This window comes from Pongo abelii, chromosome 7 (assembly GCF_028885655.2).
Source record: "Pongo abelii isolate AG06213 chromosome 7, NHGRI_mPonAbe1-v2.0_pri, whole genome shotgun sequence".
NCBI lineage: Eukaryota > Metazoa > Chordata > Mammalia > Primates > Hominidae > Pongo > Pongo abelii.
The window spans coordinates 28162406-28189947 of NC_071992.2; the positions used below are offsets into that span (position 1 = coordinate 28162406).

General features: G+C 39.0%; 1 protein-coding gene across 2 annotated transcripts in view; it reads left to right on the plus strand.

Annotated features, from left to right (window-relative positions):
- PPP2R2A (protein phosphatase 2 regulatory subunit Balpha) overlaps window positions 1–27542 on the plus strand; it is a 79698-nt gene that overhangs the window by 19978 nt on the left and 32178 nt on the right. The window lies entirely within an intron of this gene.

Sequence of the window (27542 nt, forward strand, 5' to 3'; positions counted from 1 at the left end):
CCTGACCTCTTGACAATACCTGGCACAATATTCACCATTCAGAAAAATCTTTTCCAGTTATTTGTTTGAGCACGTTCATGTTGGAGCCTTTTTGTGTTCTTTGTCTAGTTTTCTTTGGTGATGCTTTTTTAATTTATTTGTATCACAGCCCTTTTCCCCTTTTGAGTCATACATTGTAGTGGAGGAATGTTGGAGGGAAGCTCAAAGAAGAAATAATTTGGGTCTGTATTACATGGGAAAGACTTCCTAAATGAAGTGGATTTTTTTCCTTTTTCTTTTTTCTTTTTTGGACAAGCAAAGGAAACCAGAGAATAAGGAAACAAACATTTGAGAATTGCTGTGTTTTAGTTTTCTTATCTGTAAATGGGAATAATAGTACTTGTTTTTTTATTTAGAGGATTAAATGTACATGAATGCTTAGTTTTGGCACATAGTAAGTTACCTCAGAAAATTTAATTGATGTAGTTATTTTGCTATCTGATGCCCGATTAACAGAATTAACAGTTTGACAGCAGAAGAATAAAAGCCTTTTCCGGTCCACAAATTGAGATCAACTAGTTTTTGAGGTTTTGGGCACATTTTAGGCACTTCCAATAAATATACGTTACATTAATGACTAACACTTCAGCTTGGTTGGGTTAGGCATTTGGAAAAACTAGGGAGAGATTAGTTTCCCAGCTTCATCAGAATTGGGATTAGTTTAGGGTCTGGCACTTTGACTGTTAATTTGACTAATTTAAAATTATTGTGCTGAGCCGGGCACAGTGGTGCAAGCATGTAATCCCACTTAATTGGGAGGCTGAGGTGGGAGGAGCGCTTGAAGCCACGAGTTCAGAGCTATTGTGCCCAGTGATCATGCCTGTGAACATCCACTGCACTCCAGTCTGGGCAACATAGCATGACCCTGTCCTGAAACAATGAACGAAAAATAATGTGTGGCAACAGAAGTTCAAGCTTCTTTTTTTCTCTCTTGTTTTCCCTTTTTTCTCAAGTTCCTCCAGTGTTTTATTCTTCCTTATAATTATATATTCTGCATCTTCTCTCAAGAGTAATATAATTGGGTGGGGTGGGTGCACCTAGAACATGCAGGAGGGTCCAAAGCACCCTTCACTGTTGGTGTCAGTTTCTCATAGCAGGGAGGGAAGGAGTTTGGGAACATCTGAAGGGATGGTGTCAGGCACATGGAGGCTCTAAAACACCCTGTTATTGGCTCCCCTTGCTACCTAGGGCGACGTTGTAAATAGTATATTTTTTACATTATAAATATTTTCTCTTTCTCCTCGTTCTTCTACTCAGTTGTTTGTATGATGATCTGAATCTTTTATCAGAGTCTCATGTAGGCTGACAAATATATTTAGAGCCCTTGGAAAATTCTCCAGAAGTCTGAAGAGAATAGAAATAGAAAGCAAATGTTATTGTACCAGTGAACATGCTTAATTCCCCTCAATTCCTTATTCAGAAGTGTGCTGTTTTGTTAAAAGAGTTGTATTGGCCTGATATTCAACACTTCTCTAGCTTTATGTGCATGTGAATGTCCTGGGAATCTGGTTAAAATACAGATGATGATGGTGCATTTAGGTCTTGTGGGGGAGCCTGTGATTTTTGCATTTCTGATCAGCTCCCGGTGATGCTGGTGTTGCTGCTGGTGGTCCCCAGACTATACTTTGAGTGGCAAGGCAGCTTATAGCCTCTCTTTAAGGGTAAGGAAGACCTAGTAGCTTAATTTTTTTACTCAGCATTTTTGACAGAATAAATAGATCCATTGTGCTGTTCTCACATCAGTTAACATTTGTTCTGTAAATGAATAAAATACTCCTTGGGAGTTTTGCACTAGCTCTTAAAAGAGCAGTTTGCATCGTACTGCTACACGTTAGCCATCTCTAGTTGTTACTTTAAATTTGTGTTTGAATTTCAAGTTTGGCTCAGGCTAAGACTTTACTATACTTAGCAAAGGTGTGCTTTTTGCTGGTAATTTGCCTTTAAATTTTTATCTTTGCCATTTTTCTGTTTGCTTCCTTAGCCTTCAGGCACCTGTTCATCTCAGATCAGGGTTTCTCTCCCTTACCAGCTATCTAAGTTTAATGTTGTTTTAGATTGATTTTTATTTTATCCATGTAGCTCATGCATATAGTTTTTAAATAAAAGTCCATATTTCAAAATACTTATAAGGAAAATGAACAGTTTTCTGTTTCTCTCACCTGTCCTCATCTTGATCCACTTTCCCAAACTCTTTTAGCTATTTCTTCTGGTATTTATTTTCATACTTCTTTCTTTTTTTTTGAAATGAAATCTTGTTCTGTTGCCCAGGCTGGAGTGGCACCATCTTGGCTCACTGCACCCTCCACCTCCTGGATTCGAGTGATTCTCCTGCCTCAGCCTCCGAAGTAGCTAGGACTACAGATGTGTGCCACCATGCCTGGCTAATTTTTTGTATTTTTAGTAGAGACGTGGTTTCACTATGTTGGCCAGGCTGATCTCGAACTCCTGACCTCAGGTGGTTTGCCTGCCTTGGCCTCCCAAAGTGCTGGGATTACAGGGATGAGCCACCGTGCCCGGCCTGTTTTCGTATTTCTAAACTACATGCTCATACAGCTATTTTTAAAAGCAATCCACAGATGGAAATGGTAGCTAAGAACTAAGGTCCGCTAGGCTCTTCCTACTGCTCCTCCCAGCTTTCTTGGTATTGTTACACTGTGTTGATTGTTTAAGCCAGTGTTCACAGTTGTAGTAGACTGGATAATGGTCCCCGAAAGAAATCTGCATCCTAATCTCTGGAACCTGTGACTGTTACCTTATATGGCAAAAGGACTTGCAGATGTGAGTAAATCAAGGATTTTTGAGATAGGGAGATCATCCTAGGTTATTCTGGTAGGCTGTAAATATGTAAGCACAAGGATGCTATAAAAAAGAGGCAAGAAAATCAAAGGAGGAAGTAAGAGATAGGAGTGATTGCAAGCAAAGGGTCACAAGCCAAGAAATGCAGGTGGCCTCCAGAAGCGAGGAAAGGCAAGAAAATGGATTCTCCCCTTAAAGCTTCTAGAAGGAACCAGCCCAGCTGACAACTTCACCTTAGCCCAGTGAAACTGTTTTTTGACTTTAACTGTAAGAGAAAAAAATTAATGGTGTTTTAAGCCACCAAATTTGCAATAATTTGTTACGGCAGCCATAGGAAACTCATGCAGGAGTGGACATTGTACATATGGCTGCTGTATAATAAATTCTGATTTTTTTTCTATTATTGTTTCCTTTAGAGTTAAAAATCACCTTATTCATTTAGCTTTTAATCTCCCATCACTGTTTTCTTTCTGCACCTTCAAAAGCCTTCTGATGTAATTTTCCACATGATCAAGAAGAATCCGTTTATGTTCTTCCTGGAGTTCTCCATCATGTTTCAGTCTGGAGTACTTCGTTTCATTTTCTGTGAATCTGTCACTAAATCATCCTCAAATCCTCTGCAGAGACTAAATCCCCTCTTAGTATATTGAAGCACATCAGATGTTGTGTCAGTTTTACTTTTGCCTTAAGCTCTATCCCTCCAACACACTTGCTTCAATCTGGGCAGTTTCTAAGCCTGGTGCACAGCTGTTGTACTGGGATTTCCTTCATCATTATCATTGTGATCATCTTCATCGTGGGAATTCCTTTTGCCTCTCCTGTGTTGGAGCTCCTTGTTCTTGGATCCCACATCTTTTTCTTTCTTGTTTTATGCTGTTATTTTGGGATGGTGCACGGTATCCAGTGCTTTATGGGAAAGGTTTCATAGGAGGTAAAATTTTTGAGATCTTGCCTGCCTGGAAAATACATCTTTATTCTACTTCCACACTTTCAGGTTTGGCTGGTTAACGTTTTCCGTTAGAATTTGGGAGGTGTTTCTTTTATCTGTTAGCTTCCGGTGTTACATTTGAGAACACTAATGCCATTCTGTTTACTGATTTTTCCTTTCTGGATGATGTGCTTTGGTGTGGGTCTTTTTCATTAATTGGACTCGTACTCATTGGACCCTTGCAGCTGACAGATTCATTTCCTTCTGTTTTTTCCTTCTCTGTTTCATTTGTTCTTTCTGGAACTTATCTGGATCTTGGACTTTTTGTACTGGTCCTCTTTTTTTTTTTTTTTTTTTTCCCTCCCCCCCCCCCCCCCCCCCCCACTATTTTCCATTTCCTTTTTGTTTTATATTCTGGGGGAGTTCCTCAGTTTTGTTCTCAACTCTTTCATTTATTTTTACCGTTGTATTTTTAAGAGCTCTTTTGCCCTTTGGAAATAATGTTGGTGGTGGTAGTTTTAAGCAGCCCCGGTTTTAAAAATGGAGTATCTTGTCTTTGAGAAGATTAATAGTTTTTTGGGTTTGTTTTCATTTTCTAATCTGAGCATCTATTTCCTTTGAGTTTCTTTTTTCTTATTCATATTGGTAGACTTTGGTATCTGGTGATCCTTGGTTGTCTGTTAGTTCTTAAGAATGAGGTAGTAAGAGTAAATCAGAAGCTTTGTGTCCACTGGCAGACATATTCGGCTGGTGGGCTTCACTGCAGGGTGATGAGCCAGGGACCCGCAGGTCAATATCTCTAGATGAGAAGGAACTTCTAGTGTCTTATCTCAGTGGGAGGTGGGTAAGTGGGATGGGTCACATCTTAAGCCTGGCTGCTGACATTCTGGGAGCCAGGAAGATCACCGAGCAACTCATGGATTACTGTGCAGCCTTTCACTTAATCTTGTTTTTAATTTGACGCCTCACCACCAGCTTCCTCCAAATTGATGCCTTCTCTAGGTCAGGTTCAGTTTCTCCAGAAGGTAAATGTGTTCTCTATTTTAGAGTCTAGCTTCTCTGCATCTTGCATAGATATTTCAACCAATAGCTGTTTTGAGTCTCATGCCTCACTGCAGCCCTCCAAGGTACCTGGTGCTTCTGTGTCCTGACTTGGCAACCCCTTTTGCATGCTCGGAGGTTTCACTTTATTTTACTGAGTTTTCTATTTTTCAGCACATTGGTTGTTACCTTCCTTCTGCTGTTTCCTTGCGTTTTCTTTGTTCTTATTTTAGACTGTTTTTATTAGTTTACTGTCATTTTAGTGCGATTTAGAAGATAAATGCATGTTTTACATCTGCATGTTTAACAAGTGTATCAATAAAATGTTTATAGTTTCTTTTCATTCGTGTCTAGAACACTTGGTAATCACTTTCTATGCAATAGAAAAGGGGAATTCACAGAATTTATATAAAAGTAGATTTGTTTTCTTAAATCGAAATTCTGATATTGTGTACTTTTTTTTTGAGTTGGAGTCTCACTGTTGTTGCCCAGGCTGGAGTAGAACAGTGCGACCTCGGCTCACTGCAGCCTCCGACTCCTGGGTTAAAGCAGTTCTCCTGCTTCAGCCTCCTGAGTAGCTGGGATTACAGACGCCTGCCACCACGCCCAGCTAATTTCTTTTGTATTTCTAGTAGAGACGGAGTTTCACCATGTTGGCCAAGGTGGTCTCGAACTCGTGAGCTCAGGTGATCCACCTGCCTTAGCCTCCCAAAGCGCTGGGATTATAGGCCTGAACCACCATGCCCAGCTTGTGTACTGTTTTTAATGGGCTTTTCTTTCTTCAATTAATAGCAAAAAAATGATAAAAATTAAAATAGCTTTTGTCTAAGATACTAACCTGCATTTTTAGACCTAAATTTCAGGCATGAAGCAGTCAGCCAAAAGCAGTGAGGTTTTAAAGAACTTAATGTATCAGAGAAAACTTTAGCTTTCTTAGATAAAAATCAGTTTATATTTTTTTACTCCTGAAATAATTTAAATTAATACATATGTTTGTCTTAGAATGAAGACATTTGTCAAAGACCTTTTGGGCTGCTGTTAACAGAATACCACAGACTGGGTGGCTTACAAACAAACAACAGACATTTATTTCTCACAGTTCTGAAGGCTGGGAAGTCCTAGATCAAGGCACCTGCAGATCTGGTGAGGACCTGCTTTCTGGTTCAGAGACAACTGTGTCTTGACATGGCGGAAGGGACAAGGGCTTTCTCTTAGGTCTCTTTTATAGGGACACACTAATCACATTCAGGAGGGCTCCACCCTTATTACTGGATCACCTGCCAAAGACCTCCCCTCCAAATACATATTAGATATTAGGTTTCAACATGTGAATTTTGTGGGGGATGAACATTTAGTCCATAGCAACATAAAGTAGAACATAACATTATAGTCAGTTACTGATTGCAGGGCAACTAAAATACCAATTTTCCATTGGGAAGATCATTTGTCTTGAAACTAAGACATAGGATTAAGAGAGTAATGGCTTTCTTTGTTTTCCATCAGGAATACTCGCCTGTTACTAGTAATATAACATTTGTGTTGTAGGTTTAGTACTGTGCTCCCTCTGCCTACCCCCAGAGGTCCTTCCTGTCATTCTCCCCTTGCTCACTAGTAGGTCCAGCCACAGGAGCTTTCTTGAGGGCTTTGAACTTGCCCCTTTTATTCTGAAATAGACCTTCCTTCATAATCTTGATTACCCTGTGTAAATTAACTCATTTCCATTCCAACCCCAAAAGAGATGTACATTTAATGTTACCTGTTTTTGAAATATCTTTACTATTATTTGAAATGATGTTACTTATTGTTTGCTTGCTTATTGTATGTAGGCTTCTTTCTCTCCAGTTTGTGGGTTTCACATATGAGGAAATCCTGATTTTTTGTTCTGTGATTTTCATTCTTAGCATCTGTAACATTTTTAGGCACAGGACAGTATCTGGCATTTAGTGGGCATTTGTTGAATGGAGAGATAAATTCTGCAATATGTCATTTCATTTTAAAATATATGATAACTTCAGTTGTTTATTTTACTAAATGTACACTTTGTTGTTTAAAATAGGGAAATGAAATAAGCTAACAATTAGTAGCACTTCGCAGTTTTTTGAACCAGTAAAAGGAGACCCAGACAAATCCCCACAGTCACACAAGCTAGTGTATGTATTATAGACCAAACTACTTTAAAGACCCACATACACAGTGGTTCAGAAAATTAGCTTGTTTCTCTCTCACGTGACCATCAGTGGTAGAGAGGGTTCTGAAGTGGATAAGCTGGTTTTGCCAGAGATTACCCAGGATTGCAGGTTTGTTCTGCTCAGGGTCTAGGTGTATTGCTCTTGTGTGCATGGCCAGATCTGGCTCAAATCTGTGTTCTAGCCCATGGGGGAGAAAAGAGAGAGAAGGGCAAGTGGCTGCCTTTTAAGGATGTGACAGAAATTTTATTCATAACCCATTGTTTAGAACTTGGTATTAGAGAAACATGCAGCCTCTAATTTCCTGTTAAAACTCTGTGTGTATGTGGTTTTTTGGGTTCTGAGGGTGAAGGTGCCAGGATGTGCCATTACTAAAGGAGAAAGGGGGAAATGGCCACTCTTAGGGACGATTAGTCTCTGCTACAGCTAATAATTCTTAGAACTTTTACTCAGGACTTTGTTCAATCCTCTTTCCTTCCTCCTTCCAGTGTTATTGTAAAAGCCTTATAGGATCCTAATTCAAATAGTTTAGTATTTTTTATGACATGAAACAATTGGAAATTTGAACAGTTACTGGGTATTTCATATTAAGGAAGTACTTTTGATTTTTTCAAGGTACGGTAATGGTGTTTGATTATATTGAAAATGGTGGTCTTTTATAAATCTTTCCTGAAATATTTATGGGTGAAATAATTTGATGTCTGGGATGTACATGAAATAATATGGCATGGGTTTATAGATGAAACAAGATTGTCTGTGAATGTATAATTGTGGAAGCTGCATGATAGGTACACAGGAATTCATATGATGCTCTTCTGCCTACTTTTGTATATGATTGAAATACTCTGTAGTGAAACTTTTAAAATACCAGTTTATACTGATACCTCCAATTTAAATTGATACCACAGGGTTATTCCTTACTTCTCTCATTCAATATTTGTGTCTTTTGGCTCTCACAGTGAGAACCTTAGTTCCCAGCCCTGTAACTATTTTTTGTCAGAATATAAAGATAGACAGAACCTGGATATTTGATAACATTAAGCCAATGAATTAACTAGCCCTGGGTTTACTTGCCATGCCTTGGGACTTTTTATGTGGGATGACAATTTTTGTATTGTGGCAAAATACACATAAGGTTTACCATTTTAAAGTGTATAGTTCAGTGTCATTAAGTGCATACAAATATGTTGTGCAGCCATCACCACCATCCATATCCAGGACTCTTCATCTTCCCAAACTAAAACTTTATACCCATTAAAATATTAACTCCTCATTCCTGTCTCCCCAGCACCTAGCAACCCCCCATTCTACTTTGTGTGTCTATGAATTTGACTCCTAGATGTTTCATATCGGTGGAATCCCACAGTATTTGTCTTTTGTGACTGTTATAGCGTATGTCAGAATTTTCTTTCTTAAGGCTGCATAATCTTATGTGTGTACCACATTTTGTTTGTTCACTCATCTGTTGATGGACATTTGGATTGGTTTCACCTTTTGGCTATTTGAATAGTGTTGCTATGAACACTGACCTTCAAGTATCTGTTCAAGTCCCTGCTTTGAATTATTTTTGGTATATACCTAAGAAGTGCAGCTAGTGTATCATATAGTAATTCTGTGTTTAACTTTTTAGGAACAATCATACTGTTTTCCATAGTGGCAGCACCATTTTACATTTTCACCAGCAATACACAAGGGTTTTCATTTCTCATTAACACTTTCTACTTTTTTATAAGAATTTTATACTTCTAGGTCTTTAGCCCTTTGATCCACTTTGAGCTAATTTTTAGTATGATGTAAGGCAAGGGTTCATTTTTTTTTCTTTTGTGTGTGGATATCCAGTTTTCCTAACCCCCATGTTTTGAAAAGACTCTACATTTCCCCATTCGTTGGTCTTGGCAGCCTTGTCCAAAATCATTTGACCGTATGTGCAGGGGTTTACTTCTGAGCTCTCTATTCCATTGATAGAACCCATTAGGGTGGATTTTTTTTTATTTATACAAAAAGTGCTTTAGGGATTTTGTTAGGAATTAAGTCTTCCAATCCATGAACATGGAATGTCTTTTCATTTATTTATGTCTTTAATTTATTTTAGCAGTGTTTTGTAGTTTTCAGTGTAAAAGTCTTTTGTCTTCTTGGATGAATTTATTCCTTAGTATTTTATTCATTTTGATGCTACTGTGAATGGAATTGTTCTCTTAATTTCCTTTTTGGATTGTTCATTGGTAGTGTATAGAAACAACTGATTTTTATGTGATTTTGTATCCTGTATCTTTGCCAAGGTAAGTGATTTTATTCCCTAAGTGCAGTGCTAAAATGTTTGAAAATCGCCTTTCTTTCAACACCTCACCTGGAAATCTGGTGAGATCAGGTTTGACCCTTAGGCACTGTGCCTTACATGTGCTGTACAGGATAGCTGCCTGTGTTGGTTATATCCTGTACAGCCATATGTGGTAGACGTTATGTGGGTGTCAACTCTCTTGTTCTCTTGAGTATTCGTCAGCAGAAGACGAAAAATCAGAATCCTGATTATTTGGCAAACTCTACACTTTGTACTCCAGGGTGTCAGATCAGCAAATACGTTGCTGCCTGATTCAGTTTTGGTTGATTCTTCCCCTCCGATATCATTAATATTCTCAGGAGATAGAGTGAATAAGCTATTGGGAGAGGGTAAAAGAGATACATGATGTAGGGAAAGTTTTTCTAATTGTTAAACCAGAAGTGGGTATTTTGGTTTGTGAGTTAAAATACTGCTGGTATTCTAACTTATGATTAGTCTTTAAGTATTATGTATATTCCGCAGTGCCAAGTGCCCACTGCTGGGCATGCAGTTGTAGGTACTTCTTTATAACTCTGGCTAGTTCATCCTGTCTGTGCGATTAGTTCATACTGCTGAGCAGCTGTGTCTCCCTGCCTTTTACGATTGTAGGTATATTGTTAGTGTTGCTATGCTTACTAAGTTTTGTAATGTTTTAAACGGAACCAACTTTAGTGGCATTATTATTATTTTTTTTTTTTTTTAAAGAAAGCAGTTACTTAACATGGTAGAAAATGTCCTGGGGATTGATGGTGTAGATTAAAATATCTTTGTTTTATCCAACAATAGAATTGAATTATATGGCTAGGAACACCAGCAAGCACTTCCTGTCACATTTATCGAAACAGTCTTTTAAAGAATGTGTAGAGGGCCTTACTTAAACAAATAGCTTGTCTTGACTTTGGGAGGAGGATGGTTACCTAAGCCCATGTGTTAAAACAGACAGATAACACACTGAAATGACCAACAAGCATAATAAGGAGAATTCAGTATCCTTGGAAACCCTGGAAGGGTGCCATAACTAAACTAAAAAAATTTTAGCAGGAAACAGTACAAACAAGAAACATTGTGAGGGAAGGCCTTAGTGTTCATTTCTGTGGTTGTGAAGCGCTGGTAGGAGTAAGTGACAGGACCTACTTTGAATAGCCAGAGTTAGAATTGAAGGGGGAGCCACTGGACAGTTGGTTCATGTATTCTGTACTTTGAAACTGGGATTAAAAACTAAATGGCTCTTACCAAGAGAAATGTGACCAGCAGAGAAGGGCTGGCCACCCACGGTGGCAGGAGAGTCTGGACCATGAAGCACAAAGTTGAAACTCTGCCCCCAAGCTGCCTTCTTTGTCAGGCAGCCTCTTAAGGTGGCCCCAGTGATCCCTGGCTTCTGGTATTTATGTCTCTGTGTAACCTCATCACTTTGAGTGTTTCTGGACCTCTCCTGACTTGCTTCCACAAGTGGGGCAAGATGCTGGGATGCTGCTTCAGAGGTTAGGTTACAGAAAGGTTTTGGCATCCATGTTGGGCTGCCCTATTTCACTTGCTGAGGGAAGCCAGCTACCATGTTCGTGTGGTTCCCTGTGGAGCTCACATGTCAAGGATCTGTTGTCTCTGGCCAACAGCTGGTGACCTGACACCTGTCAGCAGCCAGGTGCACGAGCTTCGAAGTAGATCTCCTCCTCCAGTCAGGCTTTCGGATACCTGCAACTTTGTGAGAGATCTTAACGCAAGGCCCCCTGGCTAAGTCACACCCAGATTCCTGACCTGTTATGAGATAATAAGTGTTTGTTGTTTTAAGCTGCTACCTTTGGGACAATTTTTAAGGCAGCAGTAGAGAACTTATATAGGAAGTAACAATGTCAACATTTCCCCTCCTAGGTCTGAGATTTCAGCTTGGTTCTAATGTGTTTTCTGGTTGAACCCAACACAGTACCCAATATTACATAAACACAGGCCCTTTTCTTTAAAGATACATACAGAGAATGATAGACACATACAGATTCAGTAGGTACTGTAAAAGAAGTTGACCAGTGTGAGCAGTAACTTCCCATGAAATAGACTTCGTGCAGGAAACGAGAAACTGTTGGAAGTTTAAAGAGCAACTAATTAGTTGCTCTGGGAGACTGATGAGCATTTGAAAGAATCAGAGAGCAGGAAGGAGTTCTTAAGTGAAATTTGTGACTCTCTGGAGTCAAGTAGCAGCAGGGTTTTAGAAATATTCCCTCAATACAATGGGAAAAAGAAGTTGAAAATTGTAACAAATATAAAGAACACAGCATTTGTTTTCGTTCATTTTCTCAGTTGCATTGTGCACGTTTCAGGTGCTCAGTAGCTGTGTGTGACTAGTGGCTACTGTACTATAGACAGTGCAGAATAGAACATTTCTATCATAGGAAGTTTTGATGGACAGTGCTGTGGTAGAGTGTCTTCCAGAGAACTCTGAAGAAAAAACTATGATAAACTAAGAATCCTAAATTGATGAAGTTATCCTTTACATAGGCAGTGCAACAAGATGGCTTTTTATAGGTGTGCAGGAACTCAAAGTATATCACTCGACTACTTGGGGAAAAAAAAAGACTTAACTACACCCAGCTGAGTAGTTAGCATCTCAGAAGCATGGTAAGTCAACTTCAGCATTGTTTAACTCTGTATCCTGTTTCCCAGAGCAACCCAAAACTTACATATAAAAGTAGGGGAAAATCTTCATCTTTGACAGCTATTAAGAGGATGCCATTCATAAGCCAAACTTCAGGCCGTCAGAACGGTGGTTTCAACTTAGTTCAACTCCAGAGCTTCCCCTCTCCTTTTGACAACGATAAATAAAGCCACAGGAAGCAGCAGTTTTTAAAGACATTAATCCATTGAAACCACTTTTGCTGAAATCACTAAAAAATCTCCAAGTCACCAAAACCAAGTTTCGTTCTCAGCCCTCTCTTGATCTTTAAGTACCTTTGGATGCAATTCATCACTGCCTCCTTTTAAAAACACAGTCTTTGCCTAGCTTCCAGAAAACAACTTCCTACTTACCAGTAGTTCCTGTGCAGTCTCCTTTTTTACCTGGTCTCAAGGCTTAATCCTTAGCCCAGACCTCTGGCTTTCTTTATCTATATGTATTCACTAGGAAATCACATTTAAGTGTCATGTGACTTTTAATGTTTTCTCTGAGCTGATGATACCCTAATTATATCTCCTTTTCCCTAATCTCCTGTCAGATCAATCTAGCTGACTATGTAGAAAACACACACACATTTTCTTGCACAACACACTTCTGATAACATATATTCATATGTAAGTTGTTCTCTGTACATCAAGCAAGCAATCAGTTTTGCAGCAGACACCAGCTGGGTGTCCCCCCATTCAGTTCCAACACTGTCTACATGGAAATAGCATCATATTCCCCAGGTTGAGGGGGCTCAGTCCCACAAGACTGCCCCCACTTTTTCCAATGCCAGTTGGAAGCCCCAGATTGTTTACCTGTGCTTCTGACCAAGTGGCCATACATAGAGCTTACCAAGACCTCCTTCTTGGGTTCGATTAATTTGCTAGAGTGGCTCACAGAACTCAGGGCAAACATTTACCACTTTATTATGAAGGGCATTTTAATGGATACAAATGAACAGCTGCATGAAGAGATATATAGGACAAGGTCTGAAAGGGTCCTGAATGCAGGAGCTTCCATCCCCGTGGAGTTGGGGTGCACCACCTACCCAGCTCCTGGATGTGTTCTAGTTTACCTTCCTGGAAGCCCTCCAAACTCCGTGGGGGCTTCATTATGATTAAGTCATTGGCCATTTGTGATCTGCTCAGTCTTCAGCCCCACTCCCTTCCACTTCTCTGTGGCTGCCACCTGAGTTCTGACTCCTCTACTCTCTCTTAGGCTACTGCAGTAATATGGGAACCATTTCTTCCTTCCTCCAGTTTTCATTGTTTTGACACAACAGATTTAGAACCTCTCCAGTGACTTCTTATCACATGTTAGGGCAAGTCTACCGCCCTTTTACCATGGCCTACAAGGCCATTGCCACCAGTTTGTCTTACAGATTCTACATTAATCTTACTGGCTTTCTTGTTTGCATCAAGTTTGCCAGCCTCTTTTCTCATTAGGCCTGGCATTCTGGAATGCTTTCCTTCAACAAGTTTGGATGGCTCATTCCTATGTCTTCATTTTGGTTTCTGCCTAAGTCACCACCTCAGGGAAGCTTTCTTTGACCACCCTACCTGAAATAGTATTCCCCACTCCATGACTTTTTATTCTGTTTTAGGGCTTTATATTTTTAGAGCACTGAGCACTGCCTGATGCATTTTATATTATTCATTTGTTTATGGTATGTATTCATCACAAGAATGTAAGATCCATGAGAGCAGGGATTTTTGTTTGTCTTACTTTTGTACCTAGAAATAGTGTCTAATACAGCTTCCACGTGGTGTTGAGCCTATGGGTGCACAGAAGTCAAGAACTGAGGTTTGGGAACCTCTGCCTAGTTTTCAGATGTGTGGAAATGCCTGGACGCCCAGACAGAAGTTTGCTGCAGGGGCAGGGCCCTCATGGAGAACCTCTGCTAGGACAGTGCGGAAGGGAAATGTGGGGTCGGAGCCCCCACACAGAGTCCCTACTGGGGCATTGCCTCGCCGAGCTGTGAGAAGAGGGCTACCATTCTCCAGACTCCAGAATGGTAGATCCACCGACAGCATGCACCATGCGCCTGGAAAAGCTGCAGACAATCAACGCCAGCCTGTGAAAGCAGCCAGGAGGGAGGCTGTACCCTGCAAAGCCACAGGAGCAGAGCTGCCCAAGACCATGGGAACCCACCTCTTGCATCAGCATGAACTGGATGTGAGACCTGGAGCCAAAGGAGATCATTTCTTTTTCGGAGCTTTGAAATTTGACTGACCCGCTGGATTTTGGACTTGCATGGACCCTATACCCCCTTTGTTTTGGCCAATTTATCCTATTTGGAATGGCTATATTTACTCAATACCTGTACCCCCACTGTAACTAGGGTGCCTTGTCTCAGATGCAGCTTTATACTGCGGACTTTGGAGTTAATGCTGAAATGAGTTAAGACGTTGGGGGACTGTTGGGAAGGCATGATTGGTTTTAAAATGTGAGGACATGAGATTTGGAGGGATCGGGGCAGAATGATAAATGGTTTTGCTGTGTCCCCGTTCAAATCTCAACTTGAATTGTATCTCCCAGAATTCCCACATGTTGTTGTGGGGGGACCCATGGGGAGGTAATTGAATCTTGGGGGCTGGTCTTTGCTGTGCTATTCTCGTGATAGTAAGTCTTATGAGATTTGATGGGTTTGTCAGGTATTTCCACTTTTGCTTCATCCTCATTTTTCTCTTGCCGCCGCCATGTAAGAGGTAACTTTCACCTCCTGTCATAATTCTGAGGCCTCCCCAGCCATGTGGAACTGTAAGTTCAATTAAAGCTCTTTTTCTTCCCATATCAGTGTCGTGAAAACGGACTAATACAGTTGTATTCCCTGTTTAGATGCTGTTAAATAATATTTAATGTAAGATAAATATCTGCCTATTAATGATATTAGGTGCATTCAGCTGCATAAGTACCTGGACATTATTCTTGGCTTTCATCTGTAGCTGTCCACACTTTATCAATTATCAAGCCTTGTTTTATGTACTTTGGAAGTATATCTTAAAGTTTGTTCACTTATGACCCCTCTTTGGTCTTGGTACTTTAATTTCTTCATTTGTTAAATGGGTATATTGATACAGCCAACTTAATAGGTTTATTGTGATGATTAAATACCTAACATATAGTAGGTAAACCCTACTTATTTTTATTTATTTTTTATTATTTTTTGAGATAGGGCCTCACCCTGTCACCCAGGCTGGAGTGTGGTGGCGCGATCTTGGCTCACTGCAGTCTCAGCCTTCTGGGCTCAAGCCATCCTCTCATCTCAGCCCCGCAAGTAACTGAGACTACAGGTGTGCGCTACCACGCCTGGCTAATATTTTGTATTTTTTGTAGAGGCGGGTTTTCTCCATGTTGCCCAGGCTGGACTTGAACTTCTGAGCTCAAGTGATCCTCCCGCCTTGGCCTCCCAAAATGCTGGGATTACAGGTGTGAGCCACCATGTTGGCTTGTTACGTAAATGTTAAATGTTGCTGTCTAATGATAACCGTATTTTACTGTTACTGGCTCAGGTCACTATCATTGCTAAACTGGGATTTCTGTGGAGTAACTCCAGATTGGTCTCCAGTTTTCCCTTTGCTTAGGTTCCTCCCAGTTCTCAGTCTCCTTCACTTCAGTTTGAGCAATCTAAGGTGCATGTCTGACTGGATTGCTTTTACTTAAAATTCCCAAGCGGACTCGTTTTTGACATTGGAATAAAGTCTGTAAAATGTTTTGTAACATACCTTAAAGACTCCATCAATTTTCTCTAAATATTCTGCCTCTTTGTTTTCAGTTTGTGGGTGAACTAGAACAATTCTGGCAAGAAATAAACTGTATTGGATGTGACTCTACCAAGACAGATGGATAGTGAAGTGCTTTCTGATTCTTATAGCATGGCCATAGTAATCCTAATTTGTAAAGATTTTAGGGAGGATGTTAATAGCCAGATACCCATTCTAATTATAAAAATACCTTAATCAGGCATACATAGATGCAAGAGTTTCATGCTGTACTACTTGTTTGTATAATCTCCTTGAGAAACTATTTACATTATACTTAATAAGGCCACTGAATGAGGTGGTTTGCTTTTGTGAAGTTAATTAGCCAGTTAAAAGTTGAGGAACATCTAATGAAGATGATAACTAACTTTAAGTCTAGAATGCTCAATTTAGAGCTCTTCTTTCTACATATGTAACAGTTATATACCAAGGCTTATTATCTGTTTAAAAAACACACCTATAGACTAAATATATTAGCAGCTGTTTATCTTTCTGTTCTTGGTAGGATATGGTTCCATTCCATTTTATCCAAACAGGATATGAGATTATCCGGTAACAAGTTACAAAGAAGGGAAACTGGTTCCAGGACACATCTCTGGAAGTTACCTTGTGGACCCTGAGAATGTGTTACAGGTGTGCCAGGATCCTTCAGCCCTTGCAATCGGGTGCCTGAGTGGGGTCTTAGCTGACTAGGGTGCCTGGGCAGACAAGAGCAGCTCCATCTTCTGAGTGTATTATGTAAGCATTAAATCGAGGGTGTGCCGTGACGTAAGGAAAGTAGAAGCTCACCAGCCTGCTGCACTCACATAATCAGCGAGAGGGAGCATTTGCCCCTCCGTGTCTACTGCCCTTCCCACCCTTCAGCCTCAGGTTACAGGAATAAATAAGTTAATTAATCCCAAGTGGGGAGAGAGCTTTTGAAGAGTATTAAAAGGAGAAGAAGGAATGGTTGGAACCTGTTCCAACCAGGAACAGATGAGTAGGTCAAACTTTATTCACTTTTAAGGAGGAAGGGATTCCTAAAGGACAAACTCGAACCTGCTCTTCAGGGCGTTACAATAAAACGTTCTTAAATCCTGAATATCACACATTTCTGGGAGGAGTGTCCTGCCCTTTGGGAAAAATAGCAAGAACTTCGAGCTCCCTCTAGAGGCCAGCAGTGATAAAAGAGCGTCGTAGTGGTCTGTAGGGAAATCATTGTACCTAAAGCTAAGCTACCTTTCAGCAAGAAACTATCATTTTATAGATGTATTATCCAGTAAAATGTTTTCTTATATTGGGAAGAAATTGGTGCTTTTGAAAAAGAAGTTTGGGTTAATCATACTCTAATTAGCTATGAGGGGCCAATTGTAAAGTTCATTTACTGTGTAGAAATATAGCTGAGAAGATCATGAAAATGGGTCATGTGACCTAACAAAATAGTGTATTGTAACCATTGGAACAAACCAGATCAAGATGAGAACCTGATTTCTGTGCTGTTTTGTGCCGGAATGTTTCGACAGTAGACCTTTGAATTGAACAGAGTGTAAAGGTGATCTATAGTACCAGCTGTGTTCTCACCCACTCCTCCCCCTCATCTGAACAAAACCAGTGAGTACCAGAAGATTAATATTAGGAAATGCAAGATGCAGGCATATGTTAAAATTTCTGAGTAAGCTAACATATACAGTTTCTGAACTTTTTCAGAGCCTCAGTTTACCAAATGATTCATCTGTTATTCCAGGATAGACATTTTAGTCATAACCATATATGTCAAGGAGTTAGTTATGGGTTTAACCCTTTGCTGTATTTAGTCCTTTTGTTCTCAATATATTTATACTTCTTTATAGAACTCACTGAGAGAGTTCAATTCTAAAAACTTAGTATGAACTACAGAATGACAGAGAAGTAATTTTGTGGTAATACTAATATGTAAAAGTTGCATTCCCACCAGGAATATGTGAAAGTAATTGCCCAATACCTGCACTAAGTATTGCCTCTTTTTTTAAAAATCTTAATCATTGGAATGGTGTGTAGTGGCATATCATTTTTCCACTTTGTAGAAATCCATCTATTATCAAAGTTTCCATGGTTTTATGCAAATGGCTATCAAATATCTGTCACCTGGTTTCTCTTTCCAAGCTCTGGTAACTATTCCATAATTCCCTGATTGTTTTATTTATTTTATACAAACAGGATCAAACGTACTTTGTAACATTTTAAAAACTCGGTGATACATCGTGGACCATATTCTTAGAGATTTGTTATTTTTTTGTACTGGGCATGTGCAAGTGCACATGGCCGGACAGCAGAGGAATATTTACAAAAATAATAGTGGTTCCCTCAGAAGTGGGGCTAAGAGTGATGATTATCCTTTTTCTACAAAGTAGTTTATTTGTGAGATTAAGGAATGAAGTTAATTTTAATTAAAAACCTATGTTATGATAATCTCATTACTACAAGTGATTTTTAAAAATCCTATTGTATATAAACACATCTGATACATAATTTGCAATTTGCATGAATCTGCTAAATGACTGTTCCAGTGGTGGGATTTCAGGGTTTCTTAAACTTTATTTTTTGTGAATTGGTTAGTTTATAGTGATAATTGTATCATTTTTTATGAACATAATGCCATCTTAAATATTTAGATTCCTATAAAACTTTTTAAAGTACCTTTATTGCAGCACTGATTTTAAGGTTCCTAAGTGGTTGATTTAACCATTGGCTATTAATCTTCAGCTATTTTATTGTGGTTAGACAGTATGGTCTTTATAATTTGATTTTTTGGAGTTTCTCTGTGACTCTTAATTGCATACCTTTTTAGAAGAAATATATACTTTTAATTTGGTATAATTTTTCTGTGTGTATTTGTCAGTTGTATTTTTTAGGTGTCTATCCCTTCTCCCTCCCAGCTCCCATCACTGTTCCTGTCTTCTACTACATTTTTATCAACTCCTTATTGCTAATAACCCTGAAATTGTAAAGTTAAAATCTGCATTGGGCATAAAAATTTATGACTGTTACATTCTCACCATACCTTTTATCTACCTTCCTACATAGTATAAAACCCCTTTTTCCTATTGAATTCTTTTTTAAAAAATCAGACTTTGGGGACATCATCTGTATTTATTAGGTATGGGTCAAGTATGCTAGCTATTTGGCAGTTTGCAGGACAGTTTTGAACAAGAAAAATTGTTTGATGGTCTGCATAGCTTAGAATATACTGCCAAATGTTCGTGACGCTGGAAAAAAGCTTGGTTATTTTCTAAGCCTACAAACTAACTGTTTTACTTACCAAGGGTTTTTTCAGGGAATAGAGGCCACGACTTTTTGTACTAAAGTTTACTATGTAAATCAAGGGAATGTTATACTTTGAAATGTTGGGATTTTTTTTTACAAAGAATTCTTCACAATTTTGCAAAATCACATCACTACTGCAATGCTGCTAATGGATTTTGAGTTGTGGGTACTGTATACCCGTGTAAGTCTACATTTAACACTGAACCCTTTGTGTTGAGTACTCTGCATACAGTGTCATCATACGTTGAGTATTTACATTTAGTCATCATGTTTTCAAATAGTCCCGCCCTGCCCCTTCCCAGGACTGCAGTGATACTTATGTTGGAACACTTGATATTATCCCACACAGGTCAGGTCTTGGTTACTTTTTCTTCCTGTCTTTGCTTTATTTTGTTTTGATTATAGGGTAGTTCTTCAACTTCTTGATATTTTCCACTACAGTATTTAATCTGTTAGTCCTATCCAATGTATCTTTCACTTCAAATAGTATGTTTTTTTATTTTTAGTCACATTTTTGTCTTTTGTCTTTTATTTCTCGTCATGTTGATGATTTACTCTTTTTTCTTTTTTTTTTGAGACACAGTCTGGCTCTGTCGCCCAGGCTGGAGTGCAATGGTACAATCTTGGCTCACTGCAACTTCCACCTCCTGGGTTCAAGCGATCCTCCCACATTCAAGCAATCCTCCCACCTCGGCCTCCCGAGTAGCCGGGACCGCAGGAGCACACTACAGTGCCTGGCTAATTTTTTTGTTTTTTTAGCAGAGACAGGGTTTCACCACATTGGCCAGGCTGGTCTCAAACTCCTGACCTCAAGTGATCCACCCACCTCAGTGCTGGGATTGCAAGCGTGGAGCCACTGTGCCCGGACCATGATTTATTCTTGATCATACGGAGCATATTTACAAAAGCTGTTTCTGGTCCGTGTCTGCTAGGACCTTGATTCTTTCATTTTTGTTACTTCTGGCTATGCTTACATTGGTTTTTCTTCTGATTATGGGTTGTATTTTCCTGCTTGTTTATATTCCTGGTAATTTCGGATTGGAAACCAGACAGTGTGAATTTACATTGTGGAGTGTTGGATTTTGTTCTAGCACATAGTTAAGATACTTGGGATAGATTTGATCCTTTCCAAGGATCAAATGTTTGTTGTTAAACTTTGTTAGGACAAGTTTAGTCTTTAGTGCTGATTTAGCCTGATTACTAAGGTGTGACACTCTTCTGAGAACTCTACCTGCTGGTGGGGATTTCTCTTCTCTGGCTGGTGGGGACCCTAATTTTTCAGAGCCCTCATATGTCACTTCATAGATGCCCAGATCAGTATTCAGCCAAAGATTCTAAGTGAGCCGCCTGTAGATATCTTTTTTGGGGTACTCTGCCTTTACGTTGTAGCTGCTTTAACTTTCTGGCCTCTGGATTCTTCATAACTCTCACCATGCTGTCTTGGTCCTTCCAGTCAGTAAGCAGGAGCTACTACAGTAATCACTTTCTTTTCCTTTCTAAGAGTCTCCAACCCACATTCATTGTCTGTTGTCTGAAAAACAGTTGTTTCATATATTCTTTTCAGTTTTCTAATCTCTCACAGCAGGACAATAAATTCAGGTTATCTTAACTCCTTTGTGGCCAGAAACAAGACCAGTTATCAGATTTTTAATTTTGATTTTTATCTTTTACTTTAACCTCTTGAAAGTAGTAGTAGTAAAAATTACACATTTTTATTGGGTACTTTTTCTGAATACCTTTGTTTATGTAGTCTTAGTGTTCTTTGTTCATCTTTGTCTTTTTTACTGAAATACAACAAAAAGTAGAGGAGACTGATTACCTAGTAGAGCTTTATGGGAAGTCAAATGTTATTTGTAGAAAGAAAGATGCGAGTTATTATAGCCAACTTGATAAGAGCATTTTCTTCCAGGTATGAACATTTAATTTCGTGTTAGAATACTACGTTGGCAGCCCCGTTTGTTTGTAGATACTTGCTCTTTACACAAATGCAGCCCTTTGTGACAGTATTTGGAATACAGATTTTAAGAAATAGTGGTTACTCAGTAGAATTTTCACGAACCTCATGGTTATCTTAAGATTTATGCTATTTTGTGTTGCATGAAACAGATATTTCTGGATTTTCAGTGTTGTTTATTTGCTACAGCAATGTTTAGTGTTTTATGAGTTTTAACCTTCTAAATTGTTACTATTTCACTGTAAAGCCTAATTATATTGAGGGAAATAACAGAATAGGGTTTGTCAGCATCTTAAGGAATGGATCCTAGGTCAGCTGTTTCAAATGGCGCTTTCAGGAATCTATAAATCAGATGGTTAAAAATACTTAAACAGGTCAGACGCAGTGGCTCACGCCTGTAATCCCAATATTTTGGAAGGCTGAGGCGGGAGGATCACTTGGCCAGGAGTTCAAGAGCAAGCTGGCCAACATAGTGAAACCCTGTCTCTACCAAAAATACAAAAAAAATTAGCTGGGTATAGTGGTGCACACCTATAATCCCAACTGCTCAAGAGGCTGAGGCAGGGAGAATTGTTTCAACCCGGGAAGCAGAGGTTGCAGTGAGCTGAGACCGTGCCACTGCACTCCAGCCTGGGTGACAGAGCAAGACTCTTTTGTCTCAAAAAAAAAAGAAGAAGAAGATAAAAATTGATATCAAAATATCTTTTGAAAAAATATACTTAAGCAATTCCTCTCAGTTGTTTCCTCCCCTCCTTTACTTTTATTTTTTTAAAACGCGCATTTACGTATTAACTTGGTCTTTATGTCTCGTAATTCATGCTGTAATTGTTTATTTTGCCTTAGGATACTCCTTTGATTTTCTTAAGCATTAACTGAATCCTTTATTGGTTAATGCTTCATCTGTAGGGATTACAATGCTTTCTCTTAGCCACATTAGGGGGTAGATTTAGAATGTGTATCACCCAGTGCCTTGAATGTAGCAGGTGCTGAATAAATATTTAAAAGTTGTAGGGACAGGCAGTAACTGTAATGTGGTCATTAATAAGTAGTATAAAGTTGATGTTGCTTGGCTCTAAATATTTTACTAAACAGACATTTTGACAATGAAAAAGAGGCAATAAACTGAATACTTATACATTATCCCTTTATTCATCATCCAGAGATTTATAGAATTCTGTGCTGCCACCTTATCCCTGTGGTGCTAAATATGAATCCTGAGTCTGACAGTTGATCACTGTGTGATTTTTCTTAGGCAGGTTAATCACTCTAATTTGTTCTTCTATACATTGAAAATGGTATGCGTATTACAATGGTGTTATAAAGATTAAGAGACAATAAATGCCCACTTAGCACAATGTTTGGCACATTTTGGTTGTAACATCTGTATATGCTTTGGCATTAGTTTGATATGACTTTGTGTTATTTTAATGCCAGTATCCAGTTAATATAAAGCAGAGTTTGGCAAACATTTTCTGCAAAGGGCCAGGTAGTAAATGTTTTCAGTCTGTGCCATCTATTCAACTTATGGGCATGGCTGAGTTCCAGTAAAGAATTATTTACAAAAACAGGTTGTGGGCCGTAGTTTTCCAAACTGTGACTAGAGGTTACTTTTGTATTTCTTTGTCTTTTTTGTTTTTGTTGCTGTTTGCATTTGGCAGCTTTAGTACAATGTATTTCTTAATTATTGAGTATTTCAAATACCTTCAGCTGTATTAAAAATTATATAGGTAATACAGTTATAACCCTCTTTGCACTAACTTTGATTAATTTCTTTGAAATCACTTATTTGAGACATAGTCCTCAAGTGGAATTATGAAATCAAAGAGTGACTCCATAAAGTGCCTCACAACACAAGAGCTGAGGTATTTAGAGAATGCCAAGGCTACTAATAATTTAGTCATTTAATGGATAGTAATTATTAGTTACACCCATTTATATATACTATTTATGAATTTCCCCTTGCTGTTTTTTATACTGAGAGTTACATTTTTGAACCTTTGGCTGTATGTGTTCTATTCTGTTTATTATAATACATAAGAAACAGAAGATAGGTGGCAATAAGGAAATGGCCTTATGAAGTAAAAACCGACCAATGACACTGTTGTCATTCCCACTACCAATTGCTCTTCCACTCACAAAATAAAGCAATTATTTCACCTTCTAAGAGTGAAACCTGCCTGGGTACTGACAGTTTAGAAAGAGGGGGTGGAAAAACTAAGAATTTCATTCTGTATAATAAATTACCAATCCCTTGGTTTGCATTAATAGTGTATAGATAAAATTTAAGAACATTACATTGCTTTTTTTAACAAAAATATTCTTATGCCTTTTAAATACTGTCTTTATATCGCACAATTTGGAAACCAATGTGTATCTAAAATTGCTGGGTTGACTTAATGCATAGTAGGGCAGTGGACTGATGTTCTGAAAGGTCCTTCTTTATTAACCGTATTAGAATGTTCTTTTGTAAGGTTAATACAGGCATTTTTCATTGTAAAATAACATTGTAATTGGTCATAGGACAGATTTTTTCTTTTAAAGAAGTTGTTTGTTCTTTGGCATTTTGGTGGTGGTAGTTTGTGAGAATATAACTCAACTGATGTGCTATACTAAGCCATACACAAATTCGGTATGATAGCTCTGACAGTGATGTCAGTTTTTGCTTTTAAAAAACATGATACACAGTGCATTGTTTAAAGGTGCAGAATTCTCAAGTTCCAGCATTCTTGGGTTTGCAATAAAAGTCAGTATCCGGCCAGGCGCGGTGGCTCACGCCTGTAATCTCAGCATTTTGGGAGGCCGAGGTGGGCGGATCACGAGGTCAGGAGATTGAGACCATCCTGGCTAACGGTGAAACCCTGCCTCTACTAAAAATACAAAAAATTAGCCAGTCATGGTCGCGGGTGCCTCTGTAGTCCCAGCTACTCAGGAGGCTGAGGCAGGAGAATGGCGTGAACCCGGGAGGCGGAGGTTGCAGGAAGCCGAGATCGCGCCACTGCACTCCAGCCTGGGCGGCAGAGTGAGACTTCATCTCAAAAAAAAAAAAAAAAAAAAAAAAGTCAGTATCCACTCTGTAATGTTTTAGACCTATACTGTCCAGTCTGGTAGCCACTAGCTACATAGGGGTATCAGAACATGAGAAGAATATTTTCTAAGAGTAGATTATTTTCTAAAAACCTGGATACCAGTATTTAGCCAGCCCTGTTTGGATATAGCATGAAATGGTATCCCTGTTTGCAGGACTGTGCTTCCTCACTTTTTGCATGTCATGGCATTCCTAAAAAGCAGTGATGTTTGTATGGCACACTGGGATACACAGCCGAGGATGCTTACAACTAGGGCTTACCGATCTGAGTGCTCTGTAGCACCAGGCAAGACCGTACCCCATTCTTGGCATGCCGGTATGCAGTGGCACATACGGTACAAAGCTGCTTCAGCGTGCTCCCTATAACTCATTCCTGGATGTTTTTCTTGGTCTGTGAGCGGAATTTGAATTCATTCTCCCTTCTTATTTCATCATTTTTATATGTCATATTCCCAGTGAGACTGAGAGACATTGGCATTTCACAACTTAGAAAAACTTTCAAAGCATCATCCATAAACTTAGCGATTTAGTGAGTAACTGTGTATATGATCTTTCTTTTCTTCTCTTTCATTTAAGGGAGAAAGGAGGAAGGAACACCATGACGTAGTGATATATTTAAATTCTGTTTTACAAACCAGGAAAATAGTTTTCCTACCAGAAATATGATTACATTAAATATATGCGGTATAAATGTCACAGCAAGGAGACCATGAATCTGTCCATCTACCCCTCCCTGAAATAAAATTACTCTACACTATTCAGATAAACAGTGACTTGGTTGGCTGTTTCTGAAACTTTCTGTTTATTGGCTTTTGGCAAGATAAATAGTAACAAACGCCAGTGTCTTAAGAAAATCTAAAAATTGGTAATCCATGTACCCACTGTTTATTTCCCTCAAGGATTTTACAGTGAGTTGACTTTTGTGGTGTAAATCTTTGGTTCTTGTCCTTTCCTGATGTCCAGCCACTTGCTGTTTGGGCCAGTTGTTTCTAGGATTCCTCACCCTACACAAGGGCCCCTCTTAAAATTCTTTACCCTTTTACAAAACTAGTTCACTGCTAAACACATACCATATCACTGTACGCTAAAAATGTCATCATAAAATAATTGTTCCTGCCATAAGAAGTGATACATTATTGGAGCAAATGTCTTGTTTCTGTTGCATCTTGCAATCAAGTCTTTTTTTTCTCCCCACACATCCTTCACCTTCCTCTTCCATTCGCATGTTCAGTGACTACATTATAACTGGTTGTGTGAGTCCCCTGTCTTCAGTTTGGAATATTGTACCTACAATTATTACTTGATTCTTGTTCTGTCTTCTCATAATAAGATAGGTAAGGGCTGGGTGTTGTGTTTTGTGGTTCATGCCTGTAATCCCAGCACTTTGGGAGGTTAAGGCAGGAGGATTGCTTGATGCCAAGAGTTCGAAACCAGCCTGGGCAACATGGCAACACCCTGTCTATAAAAAAATAAAAATAAAAAAATTAGACTGACATGGTGGTCCGCACCTGTAGTCCCAGCTACTTGGGGAGCTGATATGGGAAGATTGCTTGAAGCCGGGAGGTCAAGGCTGCAGTGAGGTGTGATTGAACCACTGCATTCCAGCTGGGGCAACAAAGCGAAACCCCATCTCAAAAAATAATAAATTGGTGTGGAATGTGCCTTCCCACCCCACCCCTCAGTCTCAAATCTCAATTGTTTTACTGTAATGCTGTCCTTACTGACTTAATCATCTCTAGGTTTTATGTGTTCAGTTCACTTAAGGAATATTAAGGTTTCTTCCTTATTAGAAATTGAGCCCAGCTGGGTATGGTAGCTCTTGCAAACTTCCAGCAGTTTGGAAGGCTGAGGTGGGAGGATCACTGAAGGCCACAAGCTCGAGACTACCCTGAGCAACATAGCGATACTCTGTCTCTACAAAAAATTTTTTAAAAATTACCCAGGTATGGTGGTGCATGCCTGTAGTACCAACTATTCAAGAGACCGAGGTGGGAGGATTGCTTGAGCCCAGAAGTTCAACATGATTGCACCACTGCACTCCAGCCTGGTCAAAAGGCCTTTTTTTTTTTTTTAAAGACTCTTTTAAGAAAGAAAAAAAAAATGTCCATCCTGCACCAAACCTACCCGTCTAACTTTACTGCTTAGCAGAGAGCGTAGTCAGGCTAGTCACGCCATGGTCCTTGACATCTCCCTTACTAAGTGATAGTTGTAACAGCTCATCAACCTGACAAGGAGTTGTAATTAATTTAGGTGGATGCAACAACTTGGACCTGGGAAAGAGATAAAATAAGTAATGGGCAACTCGGCCCATTATTCCACTGAGTTGAACAGGAGAATGAGTCTGGTATTGGTTTCAGATGTGAGCATTTCTCCAAGCTGAGAGCATATTCTAGAGATCAAAGATAGGTATTTTGGTACAGCAAGATTTTATATTCAAATTAACTAGTTCATTTGATGTTTAGGCTAAAAAATACAGCAAATTATCAGTGCTGTAGGGAAAATTGAGCTGGACTTAACGAGAAGGAATTGGTGTCTTCAGAGTGTCTGTGTGAGGGATTTGAATTTAAAGATAATCTTGACTCTGTATGTTTGTATTATTTGATTTTAGAGCCTAACCCTCAAATTTGATTCAGTATTTTTTGTCTGCTACTCTTTGCTCCTGCTTATCTCACCAGTTGTACTCTAATGTGCTTTAAGTGTAGGGACTTTGTATATTTTTAATCCTTTATTCGCTGTAGAAGTCAGTAGTATAGTACAGAACTCCTAATCAAATCACTCCTAATGAAATCACTCCTAATCAAGTGACTTCTCGGTACTTACTGGTGTTTGGCTTTATGTACTAGCCCAGTATATTCAGTTTTACGCCTTTTGTGTTACTTAGGTAAGCAGTTACTTAGGTAAGCACTGTGGTGTAGCCAGGGGTTTTTTAACCTGGCATTGAGGTGTTGTCCAAACAGTCTGAGATAATATGCACATTTTTATGAGCACTTAAATATGTGCAATTTCGTGGGAGAGCATTTGTAACTTTTGGTAGATTCTGAAAGAGTTCAAAAAGATTAAATGCCTGGACCTAGACAATGGAGAAAGCAAAGAAACCTTTTCAAAATCTGGTCTTTAAAAAATTGCTGAAAGAAAATTATGAAATGCAGTGCTGGACAGGTTATTGGTAAAACACATGTCAGTAAATTTAAAATTTTAAAGTATATATATCGTCAAATTCTTAAATTCTTAACAGTGAGCTACTGTAGACCAGAGGATGGCTATTCTTTTATAAAGCTGACTTATTTTAAATGCATATGATAGGGGCTTTTCTAATTCAGCTTAGTGGTTTATAGTGAAGAACTTCTTAATGACACAGTGATGAACTGTACCATGTTATTGCTCTATCTTATGCCCATTTCTGTAATTTAGACTTTTTTCCTTAGGAAAAGGGCTCTGGTGTGAAAAAACAAGAAAAAAAACTTGACAGTTTTCTTTGATCGTGACTGTGAAGTCAGCACTGG